Here is a 21,369-nt window from a genome sequence, read left to right on the forward strand (position 1 = left end):
GGATGGGCCTCCCCGGAGGCAGCTTCCTGAAGGAAGGATGACCACCACAGCAACACCAGCCCACAGCCTCCGGGCACATCTGGATCTCACTCCAGCTGTACCTACCACAGCTGCTGGGCACTATCCAGCCACCTGGAGCTTCAAGGTCCCCACCTGCTGAGCAGGAGCAGTCATTTCATGGGAACCAATAAATCTGGTAGACCTCCAGACAATAAATTCCTAATTTTTCTGTTTTCCTACTGGCAATTATGTCAGTGCTTTTCTCATGAGAACAAAATTCCCAAAGCCCCCACGGTAGAGCTTCATTAAGGGATCATGTTGAAAATCTGAGGATTCCACTAACTTTAAAGAGCCAGAGTAAAAACATCAGGTGTAAAGGAGGCAAGTATGCTGACAGTGGATACAATACGTCAGCATTTACACACCAGCTGAGAAACTGATACAAGCATATGTTTAAATCTCAGAAGAGAGAGACCTAGACCAAAACAGAACTGGAGGAGAAGCTGTTCCTTCCGTGAAGTGGCACTGTGTGGGAAGAAAATGCTTTTTGCTGTGTTAAAACATCTCAACATTCTCCCTGCTTTTCTTCTGCTTTCAAAACAAGACTTTCACACAGATCGGTGGGAGCTGAACTTAATGTATTAAAGCATGAACAGTTTTCACCTCGGGTGTAGCAGCAGATCAATATGTGTACAGTGGAACCGAGCCTGCAGAATTCGCTCAGACAACCTCCCAACTACGGCAACCAGCAGTTTGCCAAGGAAAGGCTATTGAAGACTTTTATAGCAATTCAAGCTACAAAAGGATGTCCCTCTACATACGATCAGCGCAGCCTGGCATATCAAAGCACCTTGTAAGTCTTGGTGCTCAACATCTTTTTTTTTTTTTCTTTTTTCTTTTTTAAGCAATTATTGTTCTGACGAGTAACCCTTGGGCAGCATCCAAGAATAAGAGGAACTTCTGCCATGGGATGCCTGGTGCGTTCCTCCTCCACAGAGCAAGGCAGTAAAACCAGCAAGCGGGTACATATCAAAGCAGTGCCACCCACCCCGACCCACCTTTCCCAGCAGCGTGAAGACTGGCCCTTCTGCTGCCAGGAACAGCCCCTCGGCACCTGGGGCCGCTCGGGGTGCCAGCAGGGACCCCATGGGCCTCTGGCTCTGAGTCAGCCACCGCCGCAAAGAAAAAGGGTTGGGTTCAAAGGCACTTTTAGTGGGTGGACCTAAAGCCCCAGCTTTGGGGAGATGACCAACGATACTCGAGGGCATATGTCTGCGTGGCTGCAAACACTGCTTAAGGGTGTTAATATCCTCACTGACAGCTAAACCTCTCTTTGGCCCCGGATTAATGAATACAACACCTGACAAGAGCAATTGAGGATTAATGGCCCGTAACTGCTTGGCCACCTTGCACTGGGTAGGGTCAAGTATTTTAATGTCAGGAGAAAAATAGTTTCTCCCAGCTTGCTGCTAGCACAGTGAGGGCCCAATGAACTCAGAGACATGAAGGCTGGGTGCTTGGAGCTGCCACATTCTGCAGTGGCCAACTGTAGCTTGGTCAGCCCACACAAAGGGGCTCCCAGCTCCCTGTCATGGAGGAAGGCGTCATCCAAGCCAGGCCTATGCCAGGGCAGCACCTCCAGGTGGGCATAGGTCCATCTGTCTCAGTCAGGACCAGGATGGTGGCAGCCCAGCCCTCTCTGGGCTCGCTGGGCACATCTTAGTGCGAGAGAAGGGTCATCCTCCTGCTCTCAGATGCTGCTCTTATACTGCAAAACCATTATGACAACTGCACAAACACACCTTTGGCTCAGTTTTCTAAACTGGAAATGATTCCGGAGCGCTCAAGTCATCCCGCACAGCAGCCAGGCTCCCAAACTACCGCGCTTGCACTCAAACTATACAGATCAAGCCGCACTCTTCTGATCTGAATCCCTACACAGATGCCCATACATAGCCCTCAACTCTGCCTGAATCAGGGTTAGCTGATTATTCAGCTGCTTTATCCTGGGGAAAAAACAAACAAACAAACAGATAATCTGGAGATTAAACTAGAATGACTCTTCCTGAGAAACTGCTTTCTGGAACAAACAGCAAAGAAAAAAAAAAAGCAAAAAACAACGTACCCAATACTGCTCCCAAGGGAAAAACAAATATCCCAGTTGCCTTTAGGAGAATCTAACAAAAGTGCTGAGTAAATCTGTAACCACATGGCCTGAGCCTCCTTCCAATTCCCTTCAGATGAACCTTTCCAGGACAGAAGTAATGTCTGTAAGACCACTGACCACACGCAACCTCGGAGTGCAGACAGGAGTCTGCACATCATTACAATAAAATGCTGTGTTACACTCAGGCACACCTTCAGACAACAAAACAGTCTGCAATAGTTAAGAAAACTTCTCTCTCAATCTCCCTGTTTCTCAGTTTCTCACACGCAGGTAGAGGAAAGGACCGGGAGAAAGGAGGGGAAGGATGACCCTGTAGAGAAGATATGGGATAAGCACATGATGGTCTTCAACCTGCTCTGATATGACAGGAGCAAGAGCTACACGAGCCTGGACATCTCCCACACCTGAGATATGTTCGCAAGCAAATTTGGGACATGGATCTCACAGATGTTTCAGAGGCGCTCCTGGCACACATGGCTGGCTGCTTAGCATCCCAGCTGACACCAGCCAGGCTGCTGGCAGGCTTATCCATCACACCGGGGCTTCATTTACATACATTTTAACTCAGAATGTCCCCAGACAGCTCTCACACCTGCTCCTGGGATTCCTGCAGGTCCAGCAGCAGCCACAGCTCTCCCACAGCGTCACTGTCACCATCCCCACCAGCAGTGGATCCTCTACATCCATCAGCATCCCCTACAGAGGATCCAGGAGCTGCTCAGGATATCTATAGATATCAGCCCCTGAACACTCATGGAGTTCACACACTGGAGCACATCAGAGGATGGTGAAAAGCAGTAACCTACAAATGCACCTTCTGACCTTTTTTTTACCATTTTTATCCATTTATCCATGTGTCCACAGGGCACACAGCACAGCCTAGCCATGAGCCTGGCAGTGCTTTAACACAACCAGTGCCACAGCAAGGTTCACCAGGGCTATGGAACCCTGAAGCATGAAGTCAGCTCTTGTAAAGCCAGAATGAAAGGAGACCAAACCACTTCTGAGCACATTAGTCACTGATAACTCTTCACTCCAGAAATGCAATATTGAGGGCATTTCACGTATTTCCTGGTGGAGAGATTACATGATGCTTTTTAAAAATGGATGATCAGTAAGATATAAATGCCCGTAGTGAAGATCAGCAAGAAATTCCTTCTAACATATATATATGTATATACACACAGTAGAACTGGAGTATTTTAACTTTCCCCAAAAAAGCAATTGCTGCTGTCAAGTACACCCTTCTATTTTAGCCACATGCTCTTTTTAAGAATAGCTAATCAGAAAAGCACACAGAGGTATTTAATCAGTTTTTTCTTTCTTTAACAACCTCATGTTTTGGTTTGCAACTGCTGCCAACTCATGCTGGGTGGAAATTTAGTACTGTCAGCATTTAATTATTATTTTACTACAGATTTCTCTACCTTCCTACAGCGAAGAAATGGCTAGGAATAAAACACAGCAATGAACTGCTTTTCCAGCCATTAGCCCCTGAGTTTGCTCTTGAGCTGTACTGGAAGTGACCACTTCAGGACACCCAGAAGCTGGCTCTGCAACCACCCATGGGGCAGAGCTCCCCTGCAGCCATCAGCAGGCCGAAAGGAGGGCTGGGGGCTCTCTCCAGGAACAAAACACTCCCCTCCTCTACCTGGGAAAAGCAGCTGTGGCATCTAACACCCAGATGAACAACAGAAACAGAGGCATCTATGCCACCTGCTCAGTGTCAACTCTGCTCACAGCACTCGGTTCCTCATAAGCCACCTTCCTGGAGTGAAGGACATGAGCTGAAGAAGCTGCGTGTAGTTCCAGTTGTGTCAAGCAAAGTAGAGGGAAATGGTGGTAGTCTCTGGGACTATCTGAATGCCATTTTGTTAGGTTGTGCATTGCATTTGACAGAGCTAGCAAAGGAAATGAGAAGTGATAACTGATAGTGCCATGATTAGATCAGCCACCTTGGGAAAGGTGCTGAAGCAGAGATATTTCACTAAAATAAGGAGAAACCTGGGAATAGATTTCTGGCAAGCGATCACAAAGCAGATATGGCCAGAATTAGAAATGGATTTTGCAGGCAGATAAAACGTAATAGATGGAAGGTAGCTCAAAATGATATATCATGAGGCTCTATAGAGTGACTATAAAGTTTGTTCACAGTTATTTAACATATAGAAATCCCAGAAATACTTAACTTCAAAATACACTTGCTGTGTTATTAACTTTAATGAGCAGAAATAAAACAATGCTGCATTCAAGCTTTCTAGCAAATAAGGAAACTGCCTTCTCCCCAGCTATCCACCCCTGGCTTCAGCTGAGCTGAGTCACTTTACAAAAGCTAAGTAGGACAGGAATCTCTTTTGCGGCTTCTATCATGAAGAAAGTTGCTTTTAGAATGAAAGATGACTACTGGCAGAGGTAATTAATGCATTATAGATTACTTCCATAATCTAACCATGCTTCCTTCTGCAGCTCACAGGTGAAGCAGTTCTTTAGGCTAAAGCTAAAGCATTTTAGCGTAAGAAGGTTAGCTTTGCTAACTGCTATGAAGACTTCAATCATCCTGGTGTCCATGTTTGCATCTCCTCATTAACTGTTAAATTTAAACATAAAGGCAATTAGCTTCCTGTAGTTCCATAGCACAAGATAGCCAAGAAAGGTACCTGGTGAGTATGCTGCCAGAGGGAAAGGCTGCTACCTGGGTTTGGTCATCAGACACCAGAAATAATTGCCACAAGAAAGAAATACACTGACAACCCATCTCCACTTGCTCCAGTAACCACCAGAGGTGGAGATGAGTGCACAGGCTTATGGGTCTGCACACCAGTGAAGGCCAAAACTCTGCGTCCAGAGGACTGAACTGGCCCTCTGCTCCTGGCTTGCCTGGTAGAGCTGTTATATTTTGCACAGAGAATTAATGGACTGCATGTTGTTCGTAACAAGATATAGATTTCACAGTTACAGCAGTATAAATCTACACTGCAATGTATCAGTGTGTATGAAGAGGTCATCCCATCCACCGGCTCCAAAGAGCCTTACGTACATCACTCACACTGGCACATGGGAACACTGATATAAATCACCATGCATATCAACAGAGAATGTGCTTGAGAGAGCGAGGGTGTCTGGGGAAGAGCAAAATATTAACACCGTTTACCTATGACTGGAATACAAATGGATAATAACCGTTATCACTGTATCAATGATAGCAGTGGAGTACCAAGTCTTGCATTCATAAAATCAAATGCAAGTGCTGCTGTATCCCATGGGAGCTTCCCACAAATGCACAAAAGGTGGACTTTAAATATGAACCATCTACCCTGATCAAATGCTGAGATATTCACTCAAGCTAATTTTTCACAGATAGCAGCTAAAAAAGGAAGAGTCCATAGATTTTGGCATGAAGTGGAACAGGCTTCATTTTTAGCCAACACTTGTTCCTACGCTGGAACCAGAGGAAGGCTGGCAGGGTTTTGCAAAGTGTCACTCTGCTGGCTTCAATGCCTGCAGGAGCCAAGCCACTTCCCCGCTCACAGATGTGGCAGACCCCCTTTTGGCACGAAAAGCTGCAACTCCTGCTCCCTGGATTTGGAAAGAAGAGCTTGATTCCAGCTCTACCATCTGGGAGACTCCACCAAAACAAAGTTCTACTTTTAAAGTAAAACAAGATGTGGGCTGACTCCTGCTGCCTTTTTTTTTTTTTTTTTTTTAATATCATCACTGTTTTGTCTGAGCAAGACATGGGAGGGTGGTTTCTGTCTCTATTGATCAATATTCATGTGGTTCCCTGCCCATTTATTCACATGCTGAAACTGGTTTTGACAGTATAAAATCTGCTGAACGTAGGCAGGTTAGCAGCAGCTGCTAAAGAAACGTCAATAATTCCATGCATACTCTCCAAATCTTCATATCTAACTAACTCTTCCACATCTTCATATCTAACTAGCAGGCAACAAGAACTTAAAAGTGTGTGAAACACGAAAGAGGGGCAAACAATTATTACTAGTGTGGGGACTTCTGCACTGGTGCAATTTCTGCTCTTGCTGCTTTATTCAGGCCGTAGGTTTTCAAGGGTCAGGAAGGAGATCTCTTTTCCACACCATACCTAGGACAGGGTGAGGCACACGGGCTCCTCACTGTCCTGCTAGCCCAGCTTGCCTGGGCATGGAAACAGTATAGTAGTAAGGCTGTAAACAAATTCAGAATGAAAATTACTATGGGGAAAAAAAACTAAAAAGAACAAAAACTGCTCCAGATTGCAAAAGGATTCCTGAGCTGCCCACGTCACACCAAAAACAGCCATCCTCATTGGAGTAGAAAGAAACTCACACAAAAAGGCAAAAAGAAGGAGAGCTGGCAGGGAATGAACAGTGCACAAACAGTGCAGGGAGCAGGCAGAGTCCATTAGCGTGGGATGCAATGCTCCTATGGAGGATGAGCAACTGGGCAACACTGATACTATTATCAGCAGCATAGCAATGGCCGTGTCATGGAGCCCTTGATGGAAGATAACACTGTCTAGCTGGCATAAAAATAAATAAATAAATCTTCACTGCTAGCACTGAGGAATTATCTATCCCATTGATAAAGGGTTCAAGGCCCACGTAATTATTCACAGCTCATGCCTCTGAAGAACACCATGTCACTCCCTTTATCAACTCCAAGTACTGTTTGCTAAGTTTGTGCCATTCCTCCATGCTGGCTGACATTTTGCCCTGCAGTGGCTCTACGAGATGCTGTCTTCTGGCCCTCCCTGTCCTGAAACAGCAGCTTTGGACCCTCTGACCCTTCCCACCAACCCACCCCACATCCCCATTCCCCATCACTTCTGAACAAACTTCCACTCACCCTATCACTCAGGTCTATAACCTCTGCTTCATATCCTTCCTCTTTTTGGGATACTTCTGCACAGACCTCCAGATAGTGTAAATCAGAGTAATTCCACATACTTCAACAGCATCATACCAATTCACAAGACAGCTTAGGCGCTACTGCTTCTAAAAGCAAATACATTGATGGACAAATAAAAACTCTCAGCCCAATCTCTCAGCACCTTCTGCATTTGTAACTGGTCTGCTAGAAGCCACGCTGTCTTTGACACATCACTTCCCGAAGATCCCAGCTGGCCCTTCATTCTTCACCACCTGCAACTCAGAAGTTTTCTGCCCACCCCCAGCTGTGCTGGGCTTCTGCTGCTTCCTGAATACGCCTTGCATAATTCAGACTCATACAGTCATTGAGTCCAGCCATCAACCTCACTGGCTTAAACCAAACATGTCATAGTATAAACTGATGCGAGTGATACCATAATAAGGTCTGCTGTCTTTATACTTTCCAGACCACATCAGTAGATTTTGCAAAGGCTCAGAGCTTGGCAGACAGCGTCTCCATCTAACCATTGCTATCTTTGTATGTATGTTTCCCATTTGTAAAAATAAGTAAGTAAATAACAGGTTGGGTTTTTTTTTCCTAATTTAATATCTATCAGAAATAAATAAACTCTTTCTGAGAATCAGACCAGTACCTGCATTTGGGTTTTTCTGCTCCCAGAGAGGTGTTAGACCAGAAGGCCACAATCAGACCCTTAACGAGAGTACTAAGGAGTTCACCACATGTACAATGCCAGAATGATGAAATGTTAATGAAGTGAAAGTGTATTAGTGAATTATTAAAATTTTGTTCCTCTCCGCACAGCACAGAGTGAGAAAAACCCAGTGAAGATAATGATAAAAATAGGATCAAAACATTTGGATCCCTTCTCCACCTTCAACAACAAAAAAAATAATAAAAAAGAAGCCTTACAAAATCGGCTGTTAAAATTAGCATATTAATTGGGTGGCTGCTGCAAACGATCTACTGTAAAATCCTTATGGAAACAAGCTGGAGTTTGGGGCACAGCAATATTTAACCCAGTTCTGGGAGAGGACTTCAGTTTACTCCTATCTTCAGTGATCCCTTACACTGCCTCATGCCTCTGCTTCTTGTCAGGGTGAGTCTGATGGCCATGAATTAGCAGTGGGAAGATCCCACCATAGGGTTGGCACAATGCAGGCCTGTGGGTCTGGAAGAGGATGTACTCTTGATCAAGGCAAAGAGAATGCCTGATGACAGGCAGAGAATTAAGTGGAAGCCACACCTCCAGCCTGTCCTGTCACCCCAGGCAACAGGCAAGTTTTAGGGAGAGGTCTGACCCACACCTGAGCCAAAGCCCTCTCGATAGGAGTAAGAGAAATTAAAATTACTGGAAAATCTCCATAGGGCTATGGAGACTGGTCCCCTGCTTTGATGGGCGGAGGTCACACATCATTGGAGAGGAATGAGAGCAAGCTCAGAGAGGCTGCTGGATGTTACTGAAGCAGAGGTTCTGGTGAACGGAAGGCAGCAGGAAAACAGCCCCAAAACAGCACCCTGAGTGGTGCATGGCTGCACTCATCAAGGTCAGGCTGAAGGAGGCTGCTGCTTTGAGAGGTCGAGTGCCAGCAGGCACCATGACTTCTGGTCCTCCTCGACAAACAAATCCACACCAATAAAGGACCAGAAAGACATAGCCTGTATACATCCCCTCTTGACAGTTAATTCAAGAGGTTTAGGACTGCTTTCCACACATAAAACCATGTGTGCATGACCCACACTGATGAGGCAGCAGGCCAGAGCTGCCATGCTGCACTAGTCACATCCCCACCATGGGGAACCTCAGAGTCCACACTGGGAAACACACGCCAGGCTCTGCAGGAGATAACTGAGGGGTGGGGGAAGAAGGCAGGTATTGCCTTAGCACAGCACCTAAGATGCAGACAGGTCCCAAAAAAGGCCCCAACCACTGATCTGTCACTAACAGGCTTGCAGGGCTTACCAGCCACTTTCTGCTCACACCCAGGAGCACTGCAGCTGAAGCCAGGGAACCGCTCCCACTACCTAATCACAAACACAAGAAGTGATTCTTATGCTCAAAGAGAAAATGAGGAGAGAGGAGCACCCCCAGTTAAACACCACCCCTGAACACTCAGTATCCCCACCACAGCACGAGGCACAGAGGTGAATGATAACAGATGAAGAGCAGCAGCTGGGCTAACACTAAGGCAGCAGTCCCATTCAGCTCAAACTATCTAAAAAGCCTCACTAAGTTTACCCACCACCTATGGCCATCAGCAGGCACTTCCAGCATGGGTCATCCCACACTCTGTCCCCAACCACTTAGTCTACCCACCACCTATGGCCATCAGCAGGCACTTCCAGCATGGGTCATCCCACACTCTGTCCCCAACTACAGGGTGCCTGGCTCCTCCCTGGGCTTTGCACACAACCAAGGTGCAGGCCTCTGGCAGTCAACTTCAGGCCCCAGCAAAGGTGCTGAGCCTTATAGCGATGGCAGTCGGGGTCCAGGTTGCCCTGGCTCCTGACAGCTGAACTCCTGGCACCTTAAGCAAACAAGAACTTCCAAACCCTATGGAAGAGTCATCCTCTGAACACTGCCTCTCCTTATAGAACTTCATGCTGGTTTTCCAGAACCAGCTCATCACTTCTGAAAAAACACAGATATAATTTTTACATTTTACAAGAAAATGCTGCTTTATCAGATTCCTTTTTATTATTATTATTCTTGTTACAGTCTGACTTTGGCTTGGTCGCAGCAGTAGGTAAGAAGCCAATTGCGGTTTCACAGACATATTTCAAGCTGCCGGCCAAGGCCATGCTGCACTGCGTTACGTCTCAAGTCATGAACTGGCAAATTCCACCACTGGGAAGGACAACACTCCAGGCCCATTTCAGCTCCTGGAGAGCCCTCAGCCCCAGCACCCACTTCTGCAGCCACAGCCCCCACCTCCACAATGCCCCACATCAAAAATCACTATGTGAAACAAGCTGAGCAGCTCCTAACAAGTTTATGCAACTCTTCCATAGTTCCCACTCCCAAAATCCTCTACAGAAGTTCAGTCTAACACCATAAATACTCTGTTGTGAGCTGACAGCAGAGAACTGGTGCTATTTCCTCAAATCTCCTCACCTGCAGAAACACAGCAACCCAAGCCACAGCCTCACTGTCTGCCCAGGCCTTCCCCCCTCCACATCCCACCCAGCCCCAGCTAATTAAGGAGTCATTTACTTTCTTGTAATCTTGGGCAGCCCCTGTGAAATGTTACATTTCAGTTTCCTATGCTCAATTTCCATGGATATTTTATATATATATATATATGAAAGGTGATTTATGATCCAGGATAAAAGGCAGCTAGGAGCACAAGGATTGATCCTGTTAGTAAAATAACTAGCGCACTTTTTGATCTTCCTTTCTAAGGGAGAAAAAAATCACCTGTGAGTATCCACACTGAATATTCAAATCATTAATTAGGCTCAAAAAGTATAAAACGCAAATGGCATAGTTTTGAAAATGTAGCCCAGAGAGCTTGAGAGGGAGGAGGGTACTATAATAAAATTTTAAAAAATAAATAAAGCAGGCAACACCACAAGAACTGTACTACTTGCATTTCATCTGGCAATGGGTGGTATTGCAGGACTTTCTCTAACTACAACCATTAGAGCCAAATACAGTTGCAGAGACCTCAAGGACCACCAAGGGTAAATCCAGAGAGCACCCAATCCCATCTGCTTCCTTCACTTGGAAAGCAAACAGCTGACACACTTCCTGCAGATAAGGGTGCTCCCAACAACAGGAAATTCTTTCTAGAAGCAAGCCCACTTTCGCTCCAATGCCAGGTTTTCTCCATATACACTCCAAGAAAACTCCGAGCAGCACCTGATAGAGGGAGGCGAGGTGCAGCCCCAGGGCTGCTTGTCCACATATAGGGATAGCACCAGCCCCTCCCCTAGAAGAGACTGAGATGCCCCTGCAGGATTTGCTCTGCAGGTACCACTTGATTGCCCAATAACACAGAAAGGGGAATCTGCAAGCAAAGTACATGGAGAGCAGCGGTGATTGCCAGAGATTTCAAAGCAATGCTTTGCCCTATGGTGAAGGACTCAGGTACTTCTCCCAGCTTGGTCACTGCAAAGTGAGGATGGAAAGGAGCAAGAAAATAAAATGTTTTGGAGAAAATGCAGCGGACACTCTGAGACATCTTCACCAAGGAAACCAGAAATCATCTCCTGCCCAAGAAAATAAGCAGAAGCACTGCAGCCTTTCTTGGGAGTTTGCTGGGGAACACCTCTCTGCTGCTCTGAAGCAAAATTCCTCTCCTCCCATACATAATAAACTCTCAATAGCCCAACGAAGTAAAACTTTAATTGCCGAAAATAACAGCCCTAGTTTCTCATGCTGCACTCGTACACAACGAAGTACGCGTTATCCTCCTATCTACAGTTCTGTCCTCAAACTGCACTCCAAAGCCAACAGGCAATTTTTTACTAAAACCAATTGCAGTGGCTGCCTATAACCCCCTGCCTCCTATCTCTCTCAGGTGAGGTCGGAGCCGCGAAGCAGCCCTAACGCCCGGCTTCGCACCGTTCCACCTTCGTATCATTTTGCTACGAGGAGGAACAAAGGGCGCTGCCGGCCCCGAGGCCGCTCCCTACACACGGGGCCGCCCCGCCGGGCGCTGCCCATTCCCCCTCGGCGCACCCCGGGCCGACGGGCTGCGTGGCTGGCTGCAGGATGACCTTGGTTTGACAGGCACCTTCTCGGGTTTCAACAGATGCTGTGGGAACGGCAACAGAAGCCAACGCGTTCTGCGGGCATTTCTGATGATATGCAGACTTTTTTCTTTCTTTCTTTTCTTTTTTTTTTTTTTTTTTTTAAATAAATGGGGGGAGTCTTCTCAGTTTCCATGACAACACTGTCTCCACTTGTCTGTTATTAGATACCATCCGCTTCCCGTGTCTAAATTTTTGAGCCAATCAGCGCAGTGTTTATAGCTCTCGCAGCTCCCGGGACGGCCCCCCCGAACACGAGGGCCGCTCGGGGGCGCGGGACGGGGTCACACCTTCGGGGCCGCATTGCCGCGCTCACTGCCCGTAAGAAGCACGGCTGCGGGAAGCCGGCACCCCTCCGCCCCGTTCAGCGCGCCCATAGAGACGTGGCGACCGTTTATTACCGCACGACCTCGTTTCGCTCGTGTTTGTTTAGGGTTCGCCCCGAGGAAGAGCGCCCCGGAGAGCCGCGGGCAGGCAGCGCAACGCCGCTGGGATGGCGGTGCCGCCGCCACGGAAGTTTGGGGAAGAGAGCAGCGCCGCGCGGCACGGACTCACCGCTGTGAGCGTACACCCAACTGCTGCCGCGGGGTTACGGGAAACCCCTCCCCGGGCGGCGGTGACGCGCGCACACTCTCTGAAGGCACGAACTCGAAGCAACTCCCGCCGGGTCGGAAGCGGCCCCGCGGAGAACCGAGCGCGGGCGAAGGGCCGGGCGCGGACAGCGGCAGAAGCGCCAGCACGCCGTACTCCCGGCCGGGCCGCCCCGTCGGCGCCCTTCACCGCGCGCGGGCAGCGGGAGGCGCGGGGCGCCCCGGGTTGTGTCCCCGCCGCCACGGGACCCGACCCCGGCAGAGCCCGCGCGGAGCCGCGCGCCACGCAGCCCTCTGGAGCACGGCGCGGCGGAACCCCGCGGGGCAGCCCCGACAACTCGCGGCGGCCCCAGAAGTTTGGCCGCGGCTCGTCGCCGCCGCCCTGTCCCGGGGTTCGCCGGCAGCCCCACGCCGCCTGGACGCCGCCGCCCTTACCTCCTCCTCCTCCTGGCAGTCGCCCCTCGCTCCGCCGCCGCGGGGTGGGCTGGGTGCTCCCCGCGGCCGCCCCGCTCCGCGCCCCGCGGCGGGAGGCACCGCAGCCCGCGCCGCCGCCTGCCGGCCCCGCCTGCACCGCCTCCTCCTCCCGCCGCCGGCGGCGTCGCGCCCCGCCGGGCCCTAGCGCCGCCCGCCCGCCCCGCCCAGCTCTGCTCCCCGCCCTGCTGCCGCCCGCTCCGCGTCCAGGTGGGGCCTTTGGGCAATGGTGTCCCCCAGAGATTCGTCTCGAGGTCAGTGCTCTCCATCAATGACAACGCATCAGTGACATGGACAGTGGGATTGAGTGCACGCTCAGCAAGCTTGCTGATGACACCAAGCTGAGCTGACACCCAGAGGGACCTGGACACATTCAAAAAGTGTGCACCCAGGAACTTAATGAGGTTTAACAGGGTCAAGTGCAAGGTGTTGCACATGGGTCAGGGCAATCCCAGATACGAGTACAGATCAGGAGAAGAACTCCTTCAGAGCAGCCCTGCTTTGAAGGACTTGTGACTCCTGGCAGATGAAAATCTGGACATGAGCGAGCAGTGTGCAATTGCTGCCCAATAGGCCAACAGAATCCTCGGCTGCATCAACGGAGGGGTGGCTGCAAGGAGAGGGAGCCTCTGCCCTCTTCTCTGCCCTCATGAGGCCCTATGTGGAGTTCTCTGTCTGGGCCTGGGACCTCCCAGCACAAGAAGGACATGAAGCTGTTGGAGCGGGTCCAGAGGAGGGCAGGAAGATGATCAGATGGCTGGAACACCTCGCCTGCAAAGACCAGCTGGCCTTGGTCAGCCTGGAGAAGAGAAGGAGGTCTCTGGGGAGACCTCACAGTGGCTTCCCACTACTATATGCAGGAGAAAGAGTAACTTGGGCAACAGCTTTAAAGTAAAAGAGGTGAAATTTACATTAGATGTTGGGTGGAAATTCTTTACTCAGAGGGTGGTGAGGTACTGGCACAGGCTGCCCTGAGAAGCTGTGGATGCCCCATCCCTGGAGGTGTTCAAAGGCAGGTTGGATGGAGCCCTGGGCAGCCTGGTCTGCCAGAGGGGGTAGCCAGCTCATGGCAAGGGGTGGGAACTGGGTGGGCTCTCAGTTTCCTCCCAAGCCTGACCCAACCAAAGCTTTTTTATGGCTCTACTTATAAGGAGGCACAGCAGGGCTCAGCCCAGGCCCCGGCTGTGAGCACAAAGGGTGTGGGCAGCTGGAACTACTGGCACTGCCACACACTCGCAGGGAATGGCCAGGCCCATGCAGGGCATTCAGTCATTCACTGCAGATTGACTTCAATCCATCCAAGCCTATCCTGTGACACTGGAAGTGTATGATTGGTGTGGGGCTCATAGAAAAGCCCCCCATTACTCTTGGTTTAGTTTTGGCACACACCATGATAATGGCCATTAGGGTGGGCAGCCCTGCCTCTGCTGCCCACTCCTCATGGGATGGGTGCACCTAGTTTGTCCCAAGTGAACACAAAGCCCCAGGGTTCCCGAGGCAGCTGCCTCAGGAACCAGGCTCATAGCCCTGCCTGTCCAAGCCCCTCTCCCAGCCCAGCTCGCATCTGCTGGGGACACTGAGCAGAACTGCCTGAGTTGGTCACAATGCACACAGTCCAGGGACAGTTGAGTGCTGTAGCACAGGTACTGGCACAGCTGAAGCTGGAGCACTGGCACCATGTCAGTAACAGACAGCTCTAAATTGTTTTTAAATAAAAACATGTCTGTCTGCAATCTCTCCATATATGGCAATCATTAAGATTAGAACAGACCACTAAGATCATCTAATATACCCATCAACCCATCACCACCATGCCCACTAAACCATATCCCTCAGTGCCACATCTACACATTTGTACATATCTACCCTACTAGGGACAGTGATTCCACCACCTCCCTAGGCAGCATATTCCAATACCTCAACACCCTTTCTGAGAAGAAATTTTTCCTCATATCCAACCTGAACCTCCCTTGGCGCAACTTGAGGCCATTCCCTCATCCTATTGCCATTACCTGGGAGAAGAGGCCAACTCTCACTTAAGCACAAACTCCTTTCAGGGACTTGTAGAGAGCAATAGTGATTCCCCTGAGCCTGCTCTTCTCTGGACTGAACAATGCTAGTTCCCTCAGCCACTCCCCATTAAGACTTGTGCTCCATACTCTTCACAGTTTTGTTGCCCTTTCTCTGGACACACAGATGTCTGTCTTGTAGTGAGGGGCCCAAAACTGAACACAGTACTTGAGGTGAAACCTCACCAGTGCTGAGACAGAGGTGTACAAATCTCACAGATGCAGTGGCAGCCTCCAGGCACAGCCCAATGTTGGCCCTGCTCAGGTACTCCCTGAGCCACACAATTTCTGAAGACACTGCAGGTGCTGTCATCCCTCACAGGTCTGCCCTGCATCAACACTACAAAGGCAGCGCTTTTCTATACATATCCATGAGCAATAAGTCAGGTAACTCCTGGTGGAAGCAGTACCAGTGCCTCTCTGTCGTTAGTTCAGGCCACCTGAATGCTCTGTGCTGCAGTCATACCAACTGCAGCAGTCTGAGACCTCAGCCTGAGTTCCTGTGGTGTGCAGAAACACGTATGAGTGTTTCCCTGCCTCCGACTGCTCCCAGTGAGGCGAGCTTCATTATTCTTTCATTCCTTCCTCCTTCCTCCCACTCATGTATTTGAGGCTTTCTTATGTGCTTTGTAACTTTGCTTCCCACCTCCTCTTCATTTAGAGCCTTCCTAAAGAAAGGAGTGTTTTAGGAGACCCACATTTGCAAGGGAAAAATATTAATAGTGGAAACTTTCTCAGCGCTCTATTTTTCCTCTGTCTCCAAGTGCATCTTGTCTCCTCACATCAGTCTCAGTGATTCTTGCTCTCCTATAGAGAGAGCCGCTTTGTTATCTGTATCTGCCAGCTGAAATTAATGAAGATGAAATTCTTACCTCTCTCCAAATGGGGGAGAATTTATGATTTATGCTGCAGAACATTCTCCCATGTCCAAGTTGGCCCATTTTGCCTGATTCCCTTTCACATTTTGTATTAAGCCTTGCTCTCTTAGGGAGCTGCCAACCTAGCAGCCCCTGTGCTACCCTAGCTCATGGCCCTGTGGTGCAAGACCTCCTCTACGACTGAAGGACAAATATCTCTGCAGAGAAGTCCTTCAGTCTAGGGATCACTCCAGTTCCACAAGGAGAATGGCTGCGCCTACACAGTGGCTGCGGCACTGTAAGGCCTTGTGATAGCACCACCTCATATTTACCAAGGAGCAAAGCCAGAAGCTGCTGCAGATGGGTAGCTTCCATTCCCTTTTTCACCTCCAAAGTTGTTTGCCAGGACTGTGCTGGCTGGGAAGCCCACAGGGTTAATATCTGCTTCGTAGGAGCCAGCTGACAAGGAACGTAACTCTGGTAGCAAACTGGTCACTATACAGTGCTTGTTCATCCCTTCCAAAATGGCACTTTACAGCTTTACTGCTGTCTCTTTCTGTTTCTTGTGTTTAGTCTCTTCACTGGAACACACAGATAAAACTAGAAGAGCTTTCAGCAACATCACGTACTTTCAAGGGTAAGGAGATACCAGCATTTTTTACTCCATTTCCCCATTTGCTGTTATTATCTGATTGCAAAAACAGACAATTAAAAATATCTCAGTCTACACTTTCAGACATGTAATGACTTTTTGTAGTTTCTTAGTGTTTTGGATGCTTGATCTGAGTGCTGTTGAAGATTTCCATAAGACAAACATTCACGTATGTTTCAGGCCATGTTCCTATTGCCTCCAGGTGCACAGAGCCCAGCTCCTTCTGCCAGTGCTGTGTCCTGGGCACTGCACCACGTGGGACCAACCCCAGCCAACACAGTGAAGTACGAGGGGATCAGGGTAATGCTATTCTCTTTGATGTCACGAATAAAAGCCCCTCATGTTTCCCTGTGGACAGTCAGGCAGGCCCTTATGTAACAGAAGGGCACTTAATTATGCACATCTATGTGTTCTGGAACAACTTTAATAACAGTGTAAGAGCCACTTGAGCAATAGACTTGTTTTTATGAACCAGAAGGATAAAACTCAAGTTCTCTGGTGGACAATGAAAGTAGATTTCTTTCTTATTTTATTTTTGTTAATATCACTCTTAAACTTTGAATTATCTGGCAAGCATTAGGGCTCGTTAACTTTGTTTCGGCCTGTACTTTGTGTTAATGGGATATTTTGTAACAAATATGAACTTGAAAGCTAAGGCTTAAATGTTTAATAAAAGTCATTAGTAGAATTACGTGCTGGGACTTTTAAGAAAGATTATGGTATTGTTATGGTTACTGCTGGATCTCAGCTGTCAGTAGTCTGTCTTTCTTCCCCTCTGGCTTTGCCAGGCCTCAAGTTCTCAACTTTCTGCAGGTAGGCTGAGGTAGTTTTGCCAAACTTCAGCCAGCCTACCCAGCATAATCAACCATGCTCCCACATGGACATGGGAACAGAGGTATTCAGCTCTCTTGTGCAACCCAAATGATGTTTATAACATAGAAAAGCCATTTAACCACTGAAATAAGGCACAGCAGTTAAAAAAATATTCCACTTCCACTTTATCTTGCAGTCTTGCCAACACGAACTGAATTAGATATCTGCAGATCTGAGCACTTTCAATCCCTTTTGGGTTCTTGCTCTCCAAAGCCTCCATTTAAATGGTTCACTGTGAATTCCCCAGGGTCTTTCATGCCTTCCTTCACAGGCACCCATGTCCTCCCAGGGAAATCTCTTCTCTGAGCCCACCAGGAGCCCAGCCAAAATATCACAGCAAAGGGCGCTTGCTTCAGCTCCCCAGTGTTTCCTCCAAACCACATGCCTGGATTCATCTGTTCTCCCCTGGGTACACTTCCTGACAAGCCAGCGATTGAAGTAGCTCAATGTATGCACACAGTAAACATGTCAACACATCACATTCATAAATTATTACAGGCAATGCCAAATCTGCCACAAAGATTTTTCGACTTGAAGCCAGAGAAGAGGATCTTCAGTGGCAGAAATGCTGAAAGACTGAAAGAAAAAAAATGAGAAGGGCTTCTGTTAACTTCGTGGAACTGGGATCCAAGACAGCATGTGCTTTACCGCCAGAGGGAAGAAGACTGATGACTGCTCAGCAGTGACCAAGGCAGATTTTAGAATAATGTAAAATTGCAAGAAAACATTCATAAAGTCGCTCTGGTACTGCCAAGCTTCATCCTGCGTACCTGTCTGAGGGGACTGCTGGGAAGCAGGGTGCTCTGTGATGTACTGTAAAACCAATTCTCTCATTGCTGTTCTTTGATTCAACATCCTGAAGCATGCTCAGCAGTTACAGGCGCTATTTTGGGTGCAGCCAGTAGGATGCAGTCTTTCCGGCCATTCTAGGTCTAACCTGAGGCCAAATAATGCCCGCTCCCCTCCACGCTCATATTGGTGCCCATTTCCCACTCTGCTCTCCCACGCTCCCTGTCTCACATTCCGTCCTCTAGGTTTGCAGGTTCAGCACCTGTGCCTCCAGGTCTGGTGCAGATAAATCACCTCTCATCACCACTAACAGCGACCGAATCACCCCCACTTAAGGGTCTCCCACACAGCTCTTCCACTTTGAAGATGGCTCTCAGGCTCCGTATCTTTACAACGCTTCTCCAAAAAGGAAACTTCAAAGTTCTTATCCCAAATACTTGACACAAGCAACGGGCCTGTGGTGATGAGCAGTGGGTGACTAGAAGCCTGCTATTTACTCCGCCACAACAGGGACCAGGAAGCCTAGCACAGATTTTCTCCTCACCCTGTCCTCACATCCCACAGCCCATGCTCTGCTTTATTAACCTCACCTGGGCTGACGCTAGTAACACAGGCTTTCTGGATCACCTCTACTTATTTGTATTTTTGGATTAATATAGCATGAGCTTCACCAAGAGAATCTTTTCTTCTGAAAGCTGAGATCTTTCTGTTTCCAATAAGCACAGCCACTTTATTATTCTGCAGTTACTTCATTATCTCTGAGAAAACAAAAATTCCAAATTTTATTGAGATGAATCAAAGGAGGTGATCAAGCTATCCTGTAAAACAGCTTTATGCACATCTTGTTAAATAGTGCAAGTCATAATAATGCAATTAATTAGGAAACTGAACTTTTCTGCCAGTTTTTAGCTTTTCTTTCCTTAAATATTTATGCTGTGAGAGTAGCCCATCTGGTTTAGATTGTAGGATGAAAATCACAAGACTTACCCACCATCCCCTGACTTGTAATTCTGGGAAAGACTGGAAGTAGTTTGGCAACATAATGTGTTTTCCTGCCTCCTGAAGAAATAAATCTCCAGCTCCAGAGCAGACTGCAGCCAACAACTGGGTAATTTCAAGACTTAAACCCAAGCTATTTGGGGAGCCAAATCCAGGTTCAGATCTCTGGTAACACAGTAGGTGAGTTCACATTCACATTCAGGCTGCCATAAATTAAGTCAGAATAAGCCGTGCTATCTGTACTCAGGCTGAAGTCTGGCTGTGTTTGGACACCTGGGTCTGATCTGGCTGTCCTGGCATTTCCCACTAGAGTCAGGGTGTTCACAGCATGGTTCGTCCAGTGGGTCAGTGAATATGAAAGCAAATAATTGCCATGGCTGCAGCTTTTGCAGAATTACAGCTTTTAGTGAGGTTTTAGAGATTTATTGTTTTTTAAGGCAATGGGGCAAGTGACATTCCCAGAGCCTGGGATGTCATCCACTTCCTGCATTAAGAAGTGGCACATCCAGGACAGGAGCATAACAGCATGGTTCTTCCTCTGAGTGGATCAGTTTGTAATATATCAAGGGCAGCAATTTCTTCTCTCTTTTTTCAGCTAATATGTATCTGGATTGATTCTTCCAGGAGCATGCTGCCACTCCATGTCACAAATATCTGTGTCCCTGTGGTGGGGGGTGAAAATATTGGGAATAACAACATTTGTTACTGTTTTCTCCTGCAGAGTACAACTCTCAAGAGCAAGTGGGACCATTGTTTTGACTAGGCTAGATAACACCATGGTGAAATATTTGAAATAACAGGAATTCTTTACATGTTGCTCTTTCCCACAGAGGAAAATACAAACACTGAAGAAGATGAAAGGTCACAGCCCATAGGCTCCAGCCAGCAGGTGCTAGGACTTTTTTGCCCATGAGATTTTGGGTCTGTAATATATTCTGTCCCTCCTGTAAATGAACCAGCAGCAAGATATGTGAGACTGAGTCAAAAGACTTCAGAAGGGTTTTGCACGTAGCAGGGCTGTGCCACTTCCAGCAGTGCAGGGACAGTTGAAGGGGAGCTATGCCCCCAGCCTACTTCAGCACCCCTATGAGGAGCCAGTGGACTCCTGGGCTGCCCAGCACAGCTGCAGTGACAACTTGGCCTGATTAATCCCTACCTAGCACTCCCCAACAGGGTCAGGACTCTACAAACAGATGCCTCAGTTTAGGAAGTGGCCATAGTGCCACTTGTTCCCATTATTATAAGCTAATTAAAATAACCAGATACAGTTCCCCCCTTCCCCTCTAACCCCAGAAATAAACACAGCAGCCCTGGTCAGGCAGGCCTGGCAGTGGGAAGGCATTGTGCTGACTGTGAGCAGCAGCATCAAGTACCAGTTGTTGAAAAAGTTCTCTACTGTTTTCACAGCCTTGTCTAGAGGTATGGTGACACAAAACACTATGGCTTACTGCAGGACAAACACCAAAAATAACAGTTAAATAACAGCACTGAAAGCTCTTGATGTGGTGATTGAGCAAGATTTTTCCCAGAGAGGGCAGCACTTTGCTTTGAAGACAGACCCATTGGCTTTAGCTTAAACAAAGTGGGAACAAGTGGGTGCCACTTCTGGAAGGTTTTGCAGATAGCAGAGACACTGCAGCACAAGGAAGCAATGTGCCCTGACCTCTGGCTTTCAGCACAGGCTCTCCTGCCCCCTGAGGTTTGAGCTGGGCCTTCAGCATTAGAGCAGACCCTGTCCTATGCTCCTTGCTGAGCAGATCAGCTCCTGCCCAGACTCCACCAGGATACAGCCTCAGGCCCTGCACTGGCAGCAAAACATCCCTGTGTCACCTGGCTTTTGCATCTGTCCCCAGGCCCCACAAGAAGCAGGTACAGTAATGAGATAGGTGGCACAGCCTTGGGAGAAGAAAACAGCTGGGAACAAGGTGCAACAGCAGTCCCACCTCCTGCCTGGTTAACAAAACAGAGAGAACATGGGGCCATCATAGAATCATAAAATGGCCTGGGTTGGAAAGGACCACAACGATCACCTAGTTTCAACTCCCTGCTATGTGCAGGGTCGCCAACCACCAGACCAGGCTGCCCAGAGCCACATCCAGCCTGGCCTTGAATGCCTCCAGGAATGGGGCATCCACAACCTCCTTGGACAACCTGTTTCAGTGTGTTACCACTCTCTGAGTGAAAAACTTCCTCCTAATATCTAACCTAAACCTCCCCTGTCTCAGTTTAAGACCATTCCCCCTTGTCCTATCACTATCCACCC

The 21,369-nt window shown here is 48.4% G+C and overlaps 1 protein-coding gene across 3 annotated transcripts in view; it reads right to left on the reverse strand.

Annotated features, from left to right (window-relative positions):
- FOXN3 (forkhead box N3) overlaps positions 1 to 21,369 on the reverse strand; it is a 230,321-nt gene that overhangs the window by 172,097 nt on the left and 36,855 nt on the right. Inside the window, exon 1 of one of the 3 annotated variants that reach the window (XM_085225484.1) lies at positions 15,809 to 15,831. The exons of 1 other annotated variant lie outside the window; for it this stretch is intronic. The gene's annotated coding sequence lies outside the window, so the exon portion shown is untranslated. Of the gene's footprint in view, positions 1 to 12,831; positions 12,966 to 15,808; positions 15,832 to 21,369 lie in introns of those variants that run through there. One more of the 3 variants, XM_085225483.1, reaches the window with a different exon arrangement.

The sequence above is a fragment of the Meleagris gallopavo genome, chromosome 5 (genome assembly GCF_905368555.1).
Source record: "Meleagris gallopavo chromosome 5, MGAL_WU_HG_1.1, whole genome shotgun sequence".
Classification (NCBI taxonomy): domain Eukaryota; kingdom Metazoa; phylum Chordata; class Aves; order Galliformes; family Phasianidae; genus Meleagris; species Meleagris gallopavo.